General features: G+C 65.8%; 1 pseudogene; it reads left to right on the top strand.

Annotated features, from left to right (window-relative positions):
* Positions 1-6,098: 6,098 nt before the first annotated feature.
* LOC118605519 lies at positions 6,099-11,658 on the top strand (annotated as a pseudogene).
* The last annotated feature ends 381 nt before the right edge of the window (positions 11,659-12,039 follow it).

Below are 12,039 nucleotides of genomic sequence, written 5' to 3'. Positions count from 1 at the left end.
CAGGATGAAAGGTCGCCTTCTGTTCCATTTGGTCCCTCTACGCTCGGGCCAGATGTGGCCCAGCTGTGCCCCCGCCCCGCCTCCCCGGCACACGGCGGCCCCAATCCCAGGCCCTTCCCACGGGCCGGGCCAGCCCACCGCACGAGCAGGGGCGGCAGGAATGCGCGTCTGCAGGCCGGGTTGAGGGCGAGGGGCGAGGGGCCCGGAAGCGGCTAGCGGTCGGTCCGAGCCCCCTGCCCGCAGCATCTTCCGGAAGCGCAGCTAGGGGCGGCTCTCCGCTTGGCTGCGCCTCCTTCCCCTGCTCGGGGTCCGTGACCGCCAGGGCCACACTGGTTCCCTCCGCTCCCTCTGCCCACAGGCCAGTCATCTCGCCAGCGCCGGCCCCTCCGCCTGCAATGGCATTTTAGCTGTTCACACGCCCCTTCACCTCCCTCTCCCTCCACCTGAATGACAACTGCAAGAGAACAAGGCCTGCAACGTAGTAGGTGCTCTGTAAAGATTTATTGAGAAAATGTCTGGTGGGGCTTCCGGACCCCTGCCCATTTGTTCTTGGGGCCCCAGCCCCTCTGTCATGGGTGGAGTGGAGGACGGAGTTTCCCAGGCTTTTTCCTGCACCCTCCCCCCCAGGTAATTAGCAGGCACCACCTTAATCAGGCAGATGCCTGAGCAGATGGTGCTGGCTATGCCCAAGTGACAAGTCTCCCGCGGTGTCACCTCCTGCCATAAACCCCTCCCCCATCAGCCAGAGCCCAGCCTCGGAGCCTCTAGGCAGCTGGAGAGGTGGGGGTGGGCAGGAGCGAAATGCACGGATGGTTACGTGGGCTGCCCCCAAACAGCCTGCTGAGCCCCAGGCCAGCCCCAGCCTCTGGTCAGAAGGGTCCGAACCTCGATGCTCCCGCCCAGCAGCAAGTCCTATCTGTCCCGTAGCTGGGCTGCTTCGAGACAGAGCCTTCTCCACTGCGTCCATCTCCCCGTCTCTTCCTGGACCACTCTGGCAGCCCCCACCCCATCTCCTTGTCCTTAAGCTACCTGGTCTATTTATTCTCCACTCAGCTCTAATTATAACCCCCCAACACACACACACACACACACACACACACACACACACTCTCACGCATCAAAATCCTCCATGGTTCCCCATGCCTCTGAGTCCAGTTCTGGCCTGGTGCCCACACACCCTGTGACTTAGTCCCAGCCCCATTTCTTGCCACTCCCTGCACCCCCTCCTTACCCTCCTCCAGCCCAAGATTTATGCATGAGCTGTGCCCTGCACAGGGTCTGCGGGCTCCATAGTTAGGTGCGAGCAATCTGCAGGAGCCAGGAGAGCGGCCATCACAGCCATGCTACCTCCTACCCCCATGAGACACAGTCCTGGGAGCTAGCCCCTCCGTGGCCCCCAGCCCAGGGTGTGGGACTCCCCACCTGGCACCCCATGGCACCCTGCATTCTCTGACTCATGTTCTGCAGCTCCTGCTACGCCAGACAGCAGGAGCTATGTGCCCAAGGCACAGGAGGCAAGGCAAGGCTCAGAGGACCGCTGCAGGGAGTCAGGGGACAGGGGCAAGGGCACAGTGGGGGATCCGCCCAGCCTGGCAGGGGCATGGCGCGGAGCCAGCAGGGGTTTTCCTGTGCCTCTCTGAGGCTGGGCTCGGTGGCAGTGGGGGACCGGCTGCGGCTGGCTGTCTGGGAACAGCGGGACAAAGCCTCACGGCATTCTTGTGGGGGCAGTGGGCTTTGGCAAGACTGATTCAATTTCTTTGCTGTCAGGAGAATGGAATTTCGTGGTGACTCCTCAAGGTCTGAAAACCGTAGCAAGGGGTGGCTGTCCTAGCCGCCCACGCCCCCTCCCCAGGCTCAGCCCTAGCCTGAGGTGCTCCCCTCTCCTCCCCTCACCCTAAGCCCAAAGGATCCCTCCAGGGAGGGATAGCCTGGGAGTGGGTGGGGGGGAGGTGCTGGACTCCGGACAGGAAATGGGGAGGCGGAGGGCTGACCAGGTTGCCAGAAAGCTCCTTGAGGCTTTGGGATGCTCAGGAAGGGGGCCAGGAGTGTCCGGGCACGGCACATGGACACAGCCCAGGGGCTGGGGGCCCCCGGAGCCGGACTCTGCGCCTTCCGATCTCAGGCTACTTCACAGCTTTAAGAACTTGGACCTAGGATATTCGTCCTCTGAGCCTCAGTTTCCCCACCTATCGCATGAGGATGACGTACCACCAATTTTATAAGATGGTCATGGCAGACAAGCAAGGAGCCTGCCCTCCCAGTCAGAGCTGTGGGACCGTGCGCCCCCCGGGGCTCTGACCTCTGCTCAGCACGGCCCTTCCACAGCCCCAGCGTGGGGCTCCTGGCAGCAGGGTGGCCGAATGGCTCAAGACCTGCCTGTTGAAGGCGGGTGGAGGGGTGTCTAAGGAAAGGGGCCCACATGCCCAGCAAGACCCTGCTCTGCCGCCCCATCCGGCTCAGAGGTGGTGGGTCCAAATCTGAGCCCAGGCTCACCTTCCTGGCTGCGGTGCCGCCTGGGGCCTCAGCAGGTGGTGTCAGTCCCATGGGGTCCTGGGTGCCTTGGAGCTGGATTCCCCCAGCTCGTCTTTTCTGAGAAGATCCAAGAGACAAAATGAGTGACCCATTAACTCGCAGGAAGTCATCCGAGGCCATCCCGGTCAGTGTCCCAGGAAAAGCCTTCTCCGACCCGTCGGGGGAGGCACTGTCCCCAACTCCACTGTGAGGTGGTGGCAGCAAGGTGGAGCTGGGCGGCGGGGCCTCAAGGCGCCCCATCTGACTCACAGACATGGGGAGCTCCTGCCCTCAAGGCTGCTGTGAGGGCATCGGAGGGGAACGGCCGGCCTCAGGGCCTTCTGGATGCTAGGGCGCCTGCGGGCTTCCTAGAGGCAGTGAGGGGCAGGGCTGTGGTGGCCTCGAGGGCTCCAGCCGGGCAGCTTTTGGACCAAGAGGCACTGCTGTCAGGACGGAGGGGGTGGGGAGGGGAGGCACAGCTGGCCGCGGCAGCTGACTCCTGCAGTTGTGAGTGGAGCCCCCAGCCCAGCCCAGTCCCTTCTGCCTGTCTGCCCTGCCCAGAATCCTTCATTCCTGCCCGCTCGCTGTGGTCTTGGGTCAGTTCCCTTTTTCCTGTGGGACTCAGAATTTTACTTGACTCTGGAACAGGGGGGACGCGGCTGGAGTCTGCCCTGCCCTGGCCACCCCAGGCTGGCTGGGGGCAGGTGTTCTCTGCAGGTGTGAAGCCCCATTCAGCACTGGTGGCCCGGCCCTTTTTCTGAACCCTGTGGCCTGATGTGGTCAGAGTAGCCAGGCCTATCTGGCCTAGGTGGCTGAGTGAGGCTGCAGGGGTCACCCTTCAAGGCCAGCTGAGGCCTCACACCCGTTTCAGGAAGTTCTCCACGGCCCCAAGGTACCCACCCCCCGCCCCCAGCCTGGTACTGACCACGGGCTGCCTGTTTCCCCGCCTGCATCCCCAACATGCCAGACCTCTGTGAGGCCGGGGGCCACGTCTCGCTCTTCCTCAGGGCCTGGCACAGAGTAGGTGCCCAGCAAGTGCTGGTCGACCTGATGAGTAAGGGGGTAGATGGACGGACGGGTGGGTGGATGGGTGGATGGATGGACGGATGGACAGACGGATGGATGGGTGGATGGATGGACAGAGGGGATGGATGGATGGATGGATGGATGGATGGATGGATGGATGGATGGATGGATGGATGGATGGACGGACGGATGGATGGATGGACGGATGGATGGATGGATGGATGGACGGATGGATGGATGGATGGATGGACGGATGGATGGATGGGTGGATGGATGGATGGACAGAGGAGGTTGATCGATGGATGGACGGATGGACGGATGGGTGGATGGATGGATGGATGGATAGATGGACAGAGGGGGTGGATGGGTGGATGGACGGATGGACAGACGGATGGATGGGTGGATGGATGGACAGAGGGGATGGATGGATGGATGGATGGATGGATGGATGGATGGATGGACGGATGGACGGACGGATGGACAGACGGATGGGTGGATGGATGGATGGACAGAGGAGGTTGATCGATGGATGGATGGACAGATGAATGGGTGGATGAATGGACAGAGTGGGTTGATGGATGGATGGGTGGACGGATGGACAGACGGATGGATGGATGGATGGACAGATAGACGGATGGGTGGATGGATGGACGGATGGATGGACGGATGGATGGATGGGTGGATGGATGGACAGAGGGGATTGACAGATGGACAGATGGACGGACGGATGGACGGACGGATGGACAGACGGATGCACGGATGGGTGGATGGGTGGTGTGGATGTGCAGACATGCAGAGGCTCGAGTGAGTGCTCCCTCCTGCCGTCCCCCAGGCACCCAGCACGGGTCTCGGGGGAAGGAGCCCGGCAAGGCGGCCCGCAGACTCCGAGCGGGCACGGGGCGGGGCCCGAGGGCGGGGCCCGAGGGCGGGGCCGTGGCGCGTGGCAGGGGCCGACGCTGAGGAAGGCGTCAGTGACGGCGTGCTTTGCGCCTGCCCTGCGTCTCCAAACACTGCGTCAAGAAGGCCTCGAAAGGTCGCGCTCGAACGGCGGGTCTTGCGGCGTGGACTGGGAGGTCCAGAGAGGAGAGGAGGCGTGCCCCGGACCCCCTGACCCCACAGCGAGCTGAGGGGCTGTCTCTTGGCCTCGGGGCCAGGGTTTGCACACACCAGGAGGGTGGCAGGCCTAGGCCTGGCAGCTGCATCCTGGCGGCTCCACGCAGGGCCGTCCGGGCCGGTGCTGGACTGTGCTAATCCGATTTGCAGCCCCCGGGAGCTGAGCCCGGGCCATCAGAACCCATTACTGATGTCCTGTGGAGGCCAGACACCCACTGGGGAGACACCAGAGCCACTCTGCCCCAGCCGGCCTTTGTCTTGCCGAGAATGGCTAGCTTGTGCTGCAGCCGAGGACGGGCAGGACAGGCGGGGGCGGGGGGGGGGCGCGGCCATGCTGGTGCCTACCAGGCCCCAGGCACGACCTCCGCCCCGGTCATGACCTGGTGCCCGTGTCAATGGAACCAGACCCCGGGACCAGCGGAAGGAGGGCCTCCAGACTGGATGGGGGTAGCAGGGGTCAGAATCTCGCTAACTCCATGACCTGGGCTTGTCTCTCCACCTCCCTGACCTCAGGCCCCTCCTGAGGTGTGGAGGCTATGTGCCTGGGAGTGGCAATCACGCCCTCAGAGAGAGAGGCCACCACCATGGCTCCTGTCCGTCCACCTGCCTGCCTGTCTACCGTCTGCCCACGCACCCGCCCACCCATCGGCCTCCCGTGCGCTCCCCGAAGCCCGGCTCTGCCCAGCCACAGGGCGTTCAGGGGGTGACTCAGATCAGCCTGGCCCCGGGAGCTCTCCATGTAGAGGGGAAGGTTCGTCAGACGGACAGACAGAGGGTGGTAGGGGCTGGGAGATGGGTCAAGGCCAAGTGTGCCTGGGGCCTGGTGACAGAATCTACTGTGTGCCAGGGCAGGGAACAGGGGCTTCAGGAGAGGCTTCCAGGGAGAGCTCAGAGGCGTGGGCAGGCAGGTCGGGGTGGGGCGTGCGGGTGGAGGGGTCGGCCCTGGGGTGTCTGGAGAAGTCACGGTTGTGGGGAGAGGAGCAGTGGGAGATGAGGCTACATGGGTGAGCGGGACCTCGAGGTTCGGGCTCAGGGTCAGGCTTAGGGGGCGATGAGGAGCCGCAGGAGGTTGGTGAGCAGGAGGGATGTGGTCCCAGCTGCTCTGAGGTCCGGCCAGGCAAAAAGAGCCAACCCTGAGCTTCCCGCGTGTCCGTCTGTCCCTCCCTGCTGTGTCCTGTGTCCTGAGGCCAGGGAGGAGGAAGCGGGGAGGCCACGTCGGCCCCTGTGCCCCCTCTTCCCTTCCTTGGGAGGCCCTGCCAACAGCAGAGCTTAGTCTGGGGAGGGTTTTCGCAGGAGGGCAGGGCCAGGTTGCGGACTGGCCCAGGGGTCCAAACCCCGGCTCTGTGAGGGGTCCCGGGGTTGTTTGGCAATGCTCAGAGACTTTCTTGGCTGTCACGCCTGGGGGGCAGCTCATCTGGCTGGTAGAGAGATTTTGCTAAATGTCCGCGATGCCAGGGAGCCGAGGGGGACACTCGGAGGCGGCTCTCCTGCCATGCCTGGGGTCTGGAGCGGGTAGGCGTGTGCTGCCAGGGGGGCCCCAGGAGCGGCTGCCCCCCCTTCCTGCAGGAGGTGACATGAGGTTAGAGGATGTAGCAGGCAGGGCCGCCGGGACAGTTCGCTTGCAGGGAGCGGAAGGATTGCACGGGGCTTCCGGGGGCGGCCTCGGCCGGGTCAGCGGGGGCTGGGGCAGGGCCGGGCTGCCTGGACGGTGGTCCAGGGCTTGGCGAGTACCGGGGTGGCAGAGCTGGTTCTCCTCGGGGCCCTGCCACCCCACAGCCTCCAGGTGGTTCCAGCCTCAGGAGGGTGGGATGGGGAGGAGGCAGGGAGGCGCCTCCTTGAACGCTGTTTGCTCAGCCAAGGTTTAATCTCCAAAACAGGAAGGCTCGTATTGACAGAAGCAGGGGCCGGAACTGCCGCTGTGCCTGCCAGGTTAAGTCCCCCAGCCCCCCCTCCTGTCCCCCTGCTGGCGGCCTCCCCAGAGACGCCCTCAAATATAAGTGCTCCCACCCCCTCCCACGTCCCGGAGGCTGCGCCTCTCGGTGCCGACCAGGGCCCGCAGAAAGGGCCCCTGGGCCGGCTCTGCCAGCTGTGGGAGGATTGGAGCGGGGGTGGGGGTGGGGTGGGGGATGGGGGGAGGACAGGAAAGTGGAGGGAGTTGGGGGCTCGGGGCTCAAGGTCACAGGCTTAGCAGGGTGTGTCTCCCGGTCTCATTTTGCAAATGAGGAAGCTGAGGATCAGAGAGGGAAGTGAGCTGGCTGGGTCACACAGTGGCGGGGAGGGGGTGGTCGGCCCGCCCCCGCCCCAGTTCTGCACCGCGGCTGGGCGTGGCGTGTCTACCACCACCACCCTCTGACCAGCAGAGAAGCCCCAGACGTCTGCCGGGCACCCCTCCCTGGCACAGCCTGGTGGGGGAGGACCTGGCTCAGGGCTCGGCACTGGGGAGTGACCGGGAAGGTTTGCTAAGCAATCCCGCTGACACCACTGGTCTCCCTGCTGCCCGGGAAGCCGCAGGACCTGGCCGGTGGGCTCGCCAGGTGTCACCAGCAGAGCCTCGGGGCCTTTCTCCTCCTGAGCAACTGACTGGCTGGGCCGAGGTCGGGGGCAGGGCTGAGAAGGCCTTCCGCCTCCAGGAGTCCCCGCACTTCTCTGAGCCAGCATCCCTGGCCGCCTGCTTGGGGGTGAGGGGTGTCCAGAAAGTGCTGGACAATGGCGGCCAAATGGAGCTAAGAGTTTGCTGGACATGAGTTTGCCAAGAAGGCGCCTTACAATGCTGAGTCCCCTTTCACGGGTGGGAGGATGGAGGCCCCCGAGGGCAACCCCCTCCTGCGTGTCTCCTGGACCCCAGGACCCCAGGAAATCCTGCGGCCCTGCGGGACCCTGGCTCCGGGCCCGCCTCCCGCAGGTCTGCCAGGGGCAGAGGCAGGGTGAAGGCAGATGGCCTCGGGACGCAGGTCGGAGTCACCGCTCCAGAAGGAGCTCCTGGCCAGGACTGGCTCTCCCTGGCCACCCAGCCAGGACACCAAGCAGGGACTGGACATTCCCAAGCCAATGGCCAGGTGGCTGGTGGCTGCTCCAGGAGGAGCAGGAGCAAGTAGGCGGGACTCTGCACCCCCGCCTGCAGCATCTCTCCGGGTGTGGGGAGAGAGGGTCCCCAGGCTTGGCTCTGCCCCCAGCTCCACCTGGGGGTCTCAGGCAGGCTGTTTGTCTCCACCGTGGGGCCCCGGGGCCAGGCCCCACCCCTGCAGGGCTGGACCCTGGCAGGTCTTCAGGCCTGGAGCATCCTCAGAGGCTGCCCTGTCCCCAACCTGCTGCTCCTGTCACTCTATCCCAGTGACCTAGTTTCTCTCTTGTCTACATCGGTGGGGTGGGGGACCCTGGGTGGACGTTGTCCCCCTTGAGGAGAGGGTGGTGGTGGATCAGGTGTCCTGGGCAGGGCCCTCTGCTGGCTGGGGCGGGGGCCATGGCTTTCACGTCCTCAATAGCCCACGGTCAGGTTCCGTCCCAGGGGAACCCCCTGCAGTGTGGCCATTGTGATGGGCGTGGGAACTGAGGCATCCTGGGCCAGACGGGGATGCGCCTCCCTGCCCGCAGCACCCCACCTGGCGGCAGCTGGGGTGGGAGCATGCGCGGCGCGCACACACATGCATATGCGCACAGATACGGACACTCACACGCACGTGTGCACGCCCATACATGCATGCGCAACACACGCACACTCACGCACAGCTCACATACACACACTCACACGCACGTGTGCACGCCCATACATGCATGCGCAACACACGCACACTCACGCACAGCTCACATACACACTCAGACGCACGCGTGCACCCACACACCCATGTATGCATGCGCGCACACACGCGCAGCTCACACACACACTCACATGCGTATGCACACGTGCACACACACTCACATATTCGCACACACATACGCATATGCACACACATTCACACACTCACATACACACATGCACGCACATGCACGCACATGCACGCACATGCACACACGCACACACATACGTGCGCAGACACCGGCCGATGCGGGGGCTCGATGCTCGGGGAAGCATGGAGCCCGTGTGCGGCGGGACATGTATGCGCCCGGTCCTCAGACCCCTGTGGGCATCTTGCCAGCCACCCGGTGCCACTGCTCAGGGAAGGTCACTTGTCCCTGGTGCCCCCCCCTTCGATGCTTCCTTTGGCCTCTCCTGCCCCCCCCCGCAGCGTCCTCCCCAGCCCCCTGCTCAGGTTGCATGGCTTGCCCTTGGCTGACAGCCACAGGCCGGTCCCTGCCGGTGAGGACGGGGAGCAGGCTAACGACCCCAGGTCCTGGCGGTAAGGCCCGTGTGGGAATGAGTCGGGCTGCTGGCGGGCAGGGGGCGAGATGCCTCGGCTTCCCCGGGGCCTGAAATGCCGCGTTTGTCACTGTCACCCTCCCCGGCCGGGGCTCCGAGGAACCACTCTGTGGGGCTGTCGTGCCCAGCATGGCAGAGAGAGGCCCGGACGCACGTGTGTGTAGACGTGTATGTGGCTTCGCACGTGTGGACGGGCCCGTGTGGGCACGGGGTAAGGGCGTGGCAGCTGCAGGTCTGCATGTGTGAGCCGCCAGGAGTGTGCTGTGTGCAGAAGGCGCGCGTGCCCACGTGGACACACGCCCGGAGCTGGCCCCGCCGCCCTCACGGGTGCCTTCCCTCCTGCCCACCGCACTTGGAAGAGGGAAGCAGGTCGGGCTGGCCTCGGCCTCGTTCCCCAGGGAGGAGGCCAGGCCAAGGTGGGAGGCCGAGGCCAGGCCAGAGTGCTGGCCGGGGGCTGTGCCAGGGTTCGTGCTTCCTGTCCGGCCAATGGTGGCAACTTCGGACGGAAGGTTGGCCCCCATCAGGAAGGCACTGCCCAGATCAGGGGGGCAGCTTGCCCCAAGGTCATCCCGAGCCTCGCCGCTGACCTCCCCTGCAGCCCCAGCTGCCTCCCTCCCCGGAGCGTCTCCCTCCTCCCGCCCATGGCCGGGGCAGGCATGGACGCGGCTCTGTCCCCTGCACCTGCCTGGCTGAATCCCTGCTCCCCCGTGTCCCCAGTAGACCCCGAGACGGGCAGGGCTTGCTCAGGGACACACAACCAGCCCCGGAAGGGTGCAGCTGGACCCAGGGGGCCTGGCTCCCCGTCAGGGCACTCACGGGGTGGCAGCCCCAGTCCTCCCTGGACTGTGGCCGTTCAGCTGCTCTGTCCCACTGAGCTTGACTCTGGGAGCAGAGGGCTTTGGGCTGGGGGCATCCTCCCAGAGCCAGGCCCGGTGGCTCCTCCAGACACAGAAAGAGAGGCTGAGTGTGAAGAGCAACTGCTACTGAGGCCGTCAACAGGTGGGCATCGGGCAGGCCACCGGGGACCACGCGGGCCAGTCCCGAGCAGCCACCAGCGCCTCCCCTTCCTGCAGCTGGAAGCCTCATGGAGACGCGAGGTTCCATGCTGGGCCCTGGGGACAGAGCACGAGACAGACCCAGCCCCGCCCTCTGAAGCTCACCCTCTCCCCGGGGGCCAGGAGACCGTGTTGGCAAACCGAGCAAGCTCAGCGTCAGGGTCAGTGTGACAGGAGACGGGGCCAGGCTGAGCTGGGGAGGGAACCCGCTTCGCCCAGACAGTCAAGGAGGAAACGGACGAGGTGACACCTGGGCCCAGGCCCAGAGGGCGTCACGGAGCACATGGGGACGTCATCCAGCACGGGGAAGGCAGATGCTAAGGCGCCGGGGTGGACCGGGACCCCTTGCGTCCCCGCCACCCCCCGTGGAGCCCCTCTGCAGCGCCGTCTGCGAGTGGGCGGGAGCTGTGCTGGGCGGTCGGCCGGGCTGCGGACAGAACTCGGCAACGAGTCGAAGACCCCCGTCGGGGTCAGGGGTGTCTGTGCAGGGCGACCGCTAGCCCGAGCGGTCCCCCAGCCAGGCGCCTCCCTCGCCCGCCCAGGCCCTGGGCCGGGGGCCTTCTCAGATGCCCCTCCCCCCACGTCAGTGGCCCAGAGCTGCTGTGGCCAACGACCCTGACCCTGGCTTGAGACAGCAGGTGTTTGTCGCCCGGAAGTCTGAGACCGAGGCGTCGGTGGGGTCGGCCGCCCTCCGGGGCTCGGAGGGAGATTCCGCCCCCGGCTCCTCTGGCAGCTTCCGGCGGCCGCCCACCGTCCCCGCTGTTCCTGGGCTCCGGGGCGCGTCTCGATCTTGGCCTTCATCGCCACCCGGCTGTCAGCCCTCTGCGTCTCTGAGTCTCTCCCTTTCTCAGAGGACACCGGTCACTGGACTCAGAGCCCATGCGAGATCCAGGACGATCCCATCCCAAGACCCTCCGATCAATCACATCTGCAAAGGCCTTTCCTCTCAATAAGGCCGCTTTCCACGTTCTGGGGGCTAGGACTTGACCTATCTTCTGCGGCCACCCTTCAATCCGGTACATCCCCAAATGCCAGGGATCGGGGAGGCCGCGTTTCCCCTCACTGCCAAGCCAGCGCCCCTGCCTTCGCCACGGCAGCCTCGGCCACATGGGACCCCGGACATGTGCGTGTCGGGATGGCAGACGTCGGTGGCCCCTCGGAGAGCAGGCGGCGCCTGGCTTGCCCAGCAGGAGCACGGCCCACGGTCGCCATGTCCACAGGATGCATGGACAGACAGGGGCCTGGCCCACACAGGGCCGAGGGGCCACATAGCTGGGGCGGGGCACAGCTGAGGGGCGCATGGCTGAGGGGCGCACGGCCAGGAGGGCACAGGGCTGGCGGGGCACACGGTTGGGGGTCACGGCCGAGGGGTCACGGCCGAGGGGTGCACGCAGACGAGTCCGTAACACGCGGCGCCTTGCCGGGCCCCTCGGCAGCAGGACATTCCTCTCTCCGCCCTCAGGTCTGGGCACGAGCACCGGGCAGGTGGCTACCAGGCCCGGGGCCAGCAAGACGCGGCACTGGGCCCGCGCGATTGCCCCACCGTCAGAAGGCGCCTTCCGCCCCGCCGCCGCCCCTGCCAAGACGCGGCTCAGCTGAGCTCCAGCGGCCTCGCGATCCGTGCAAGCCTGGCTCCGAGCTCACCGCCAAGGTGGGGGCCAGCCCTGCGGCCGGGTCTGGGGGCTCCCGTGCCAGGGGCTGGCCTCCCTGGCCCCGAGCACCCACCCTGCAGCTGCACACCTGGGAGCTCTGCTGAGGGTCTGCTCAGGTTCCCGGCCCCCCACATGGGAAGTGAGGTGACAACCCTGCCCGCTCCCCTTTCTCGCAGGGGACTGGGGAGGAGAGAGACAGCGTCCCTGGTCACGGATGCAGAGACTGAGGCCCAGAGGTGCCTGGCCTGGTCTCCTCTGCCCAGCAGAAGAGGGTCAGGACAGGCGAGGCCCCAGCTGGCCCGCCACCTGCTGACCTGCTCCCTCTGGG

This window comes from Rousettus aegyptiacus, unplaced genomic scaffold (genome assembly GCF_014176215.1).
Source record: "Rousettus aegyptiacus isolate mRouAeg1 unplaced genomic scaffold, mRouAeg1.p scaffold_m13_p_7, whole genome shotgun sequence".
NCBI classification, from domain to species: Eukaryota; Metazoa; Chordata; class Mammalia; order Chiroptera; family Pteropodidae; genus Rousettus; species Rousettus aegyptiacus.
This window is presented reverse-complemented; position numbering and strand designations above follow the sequence as displayed.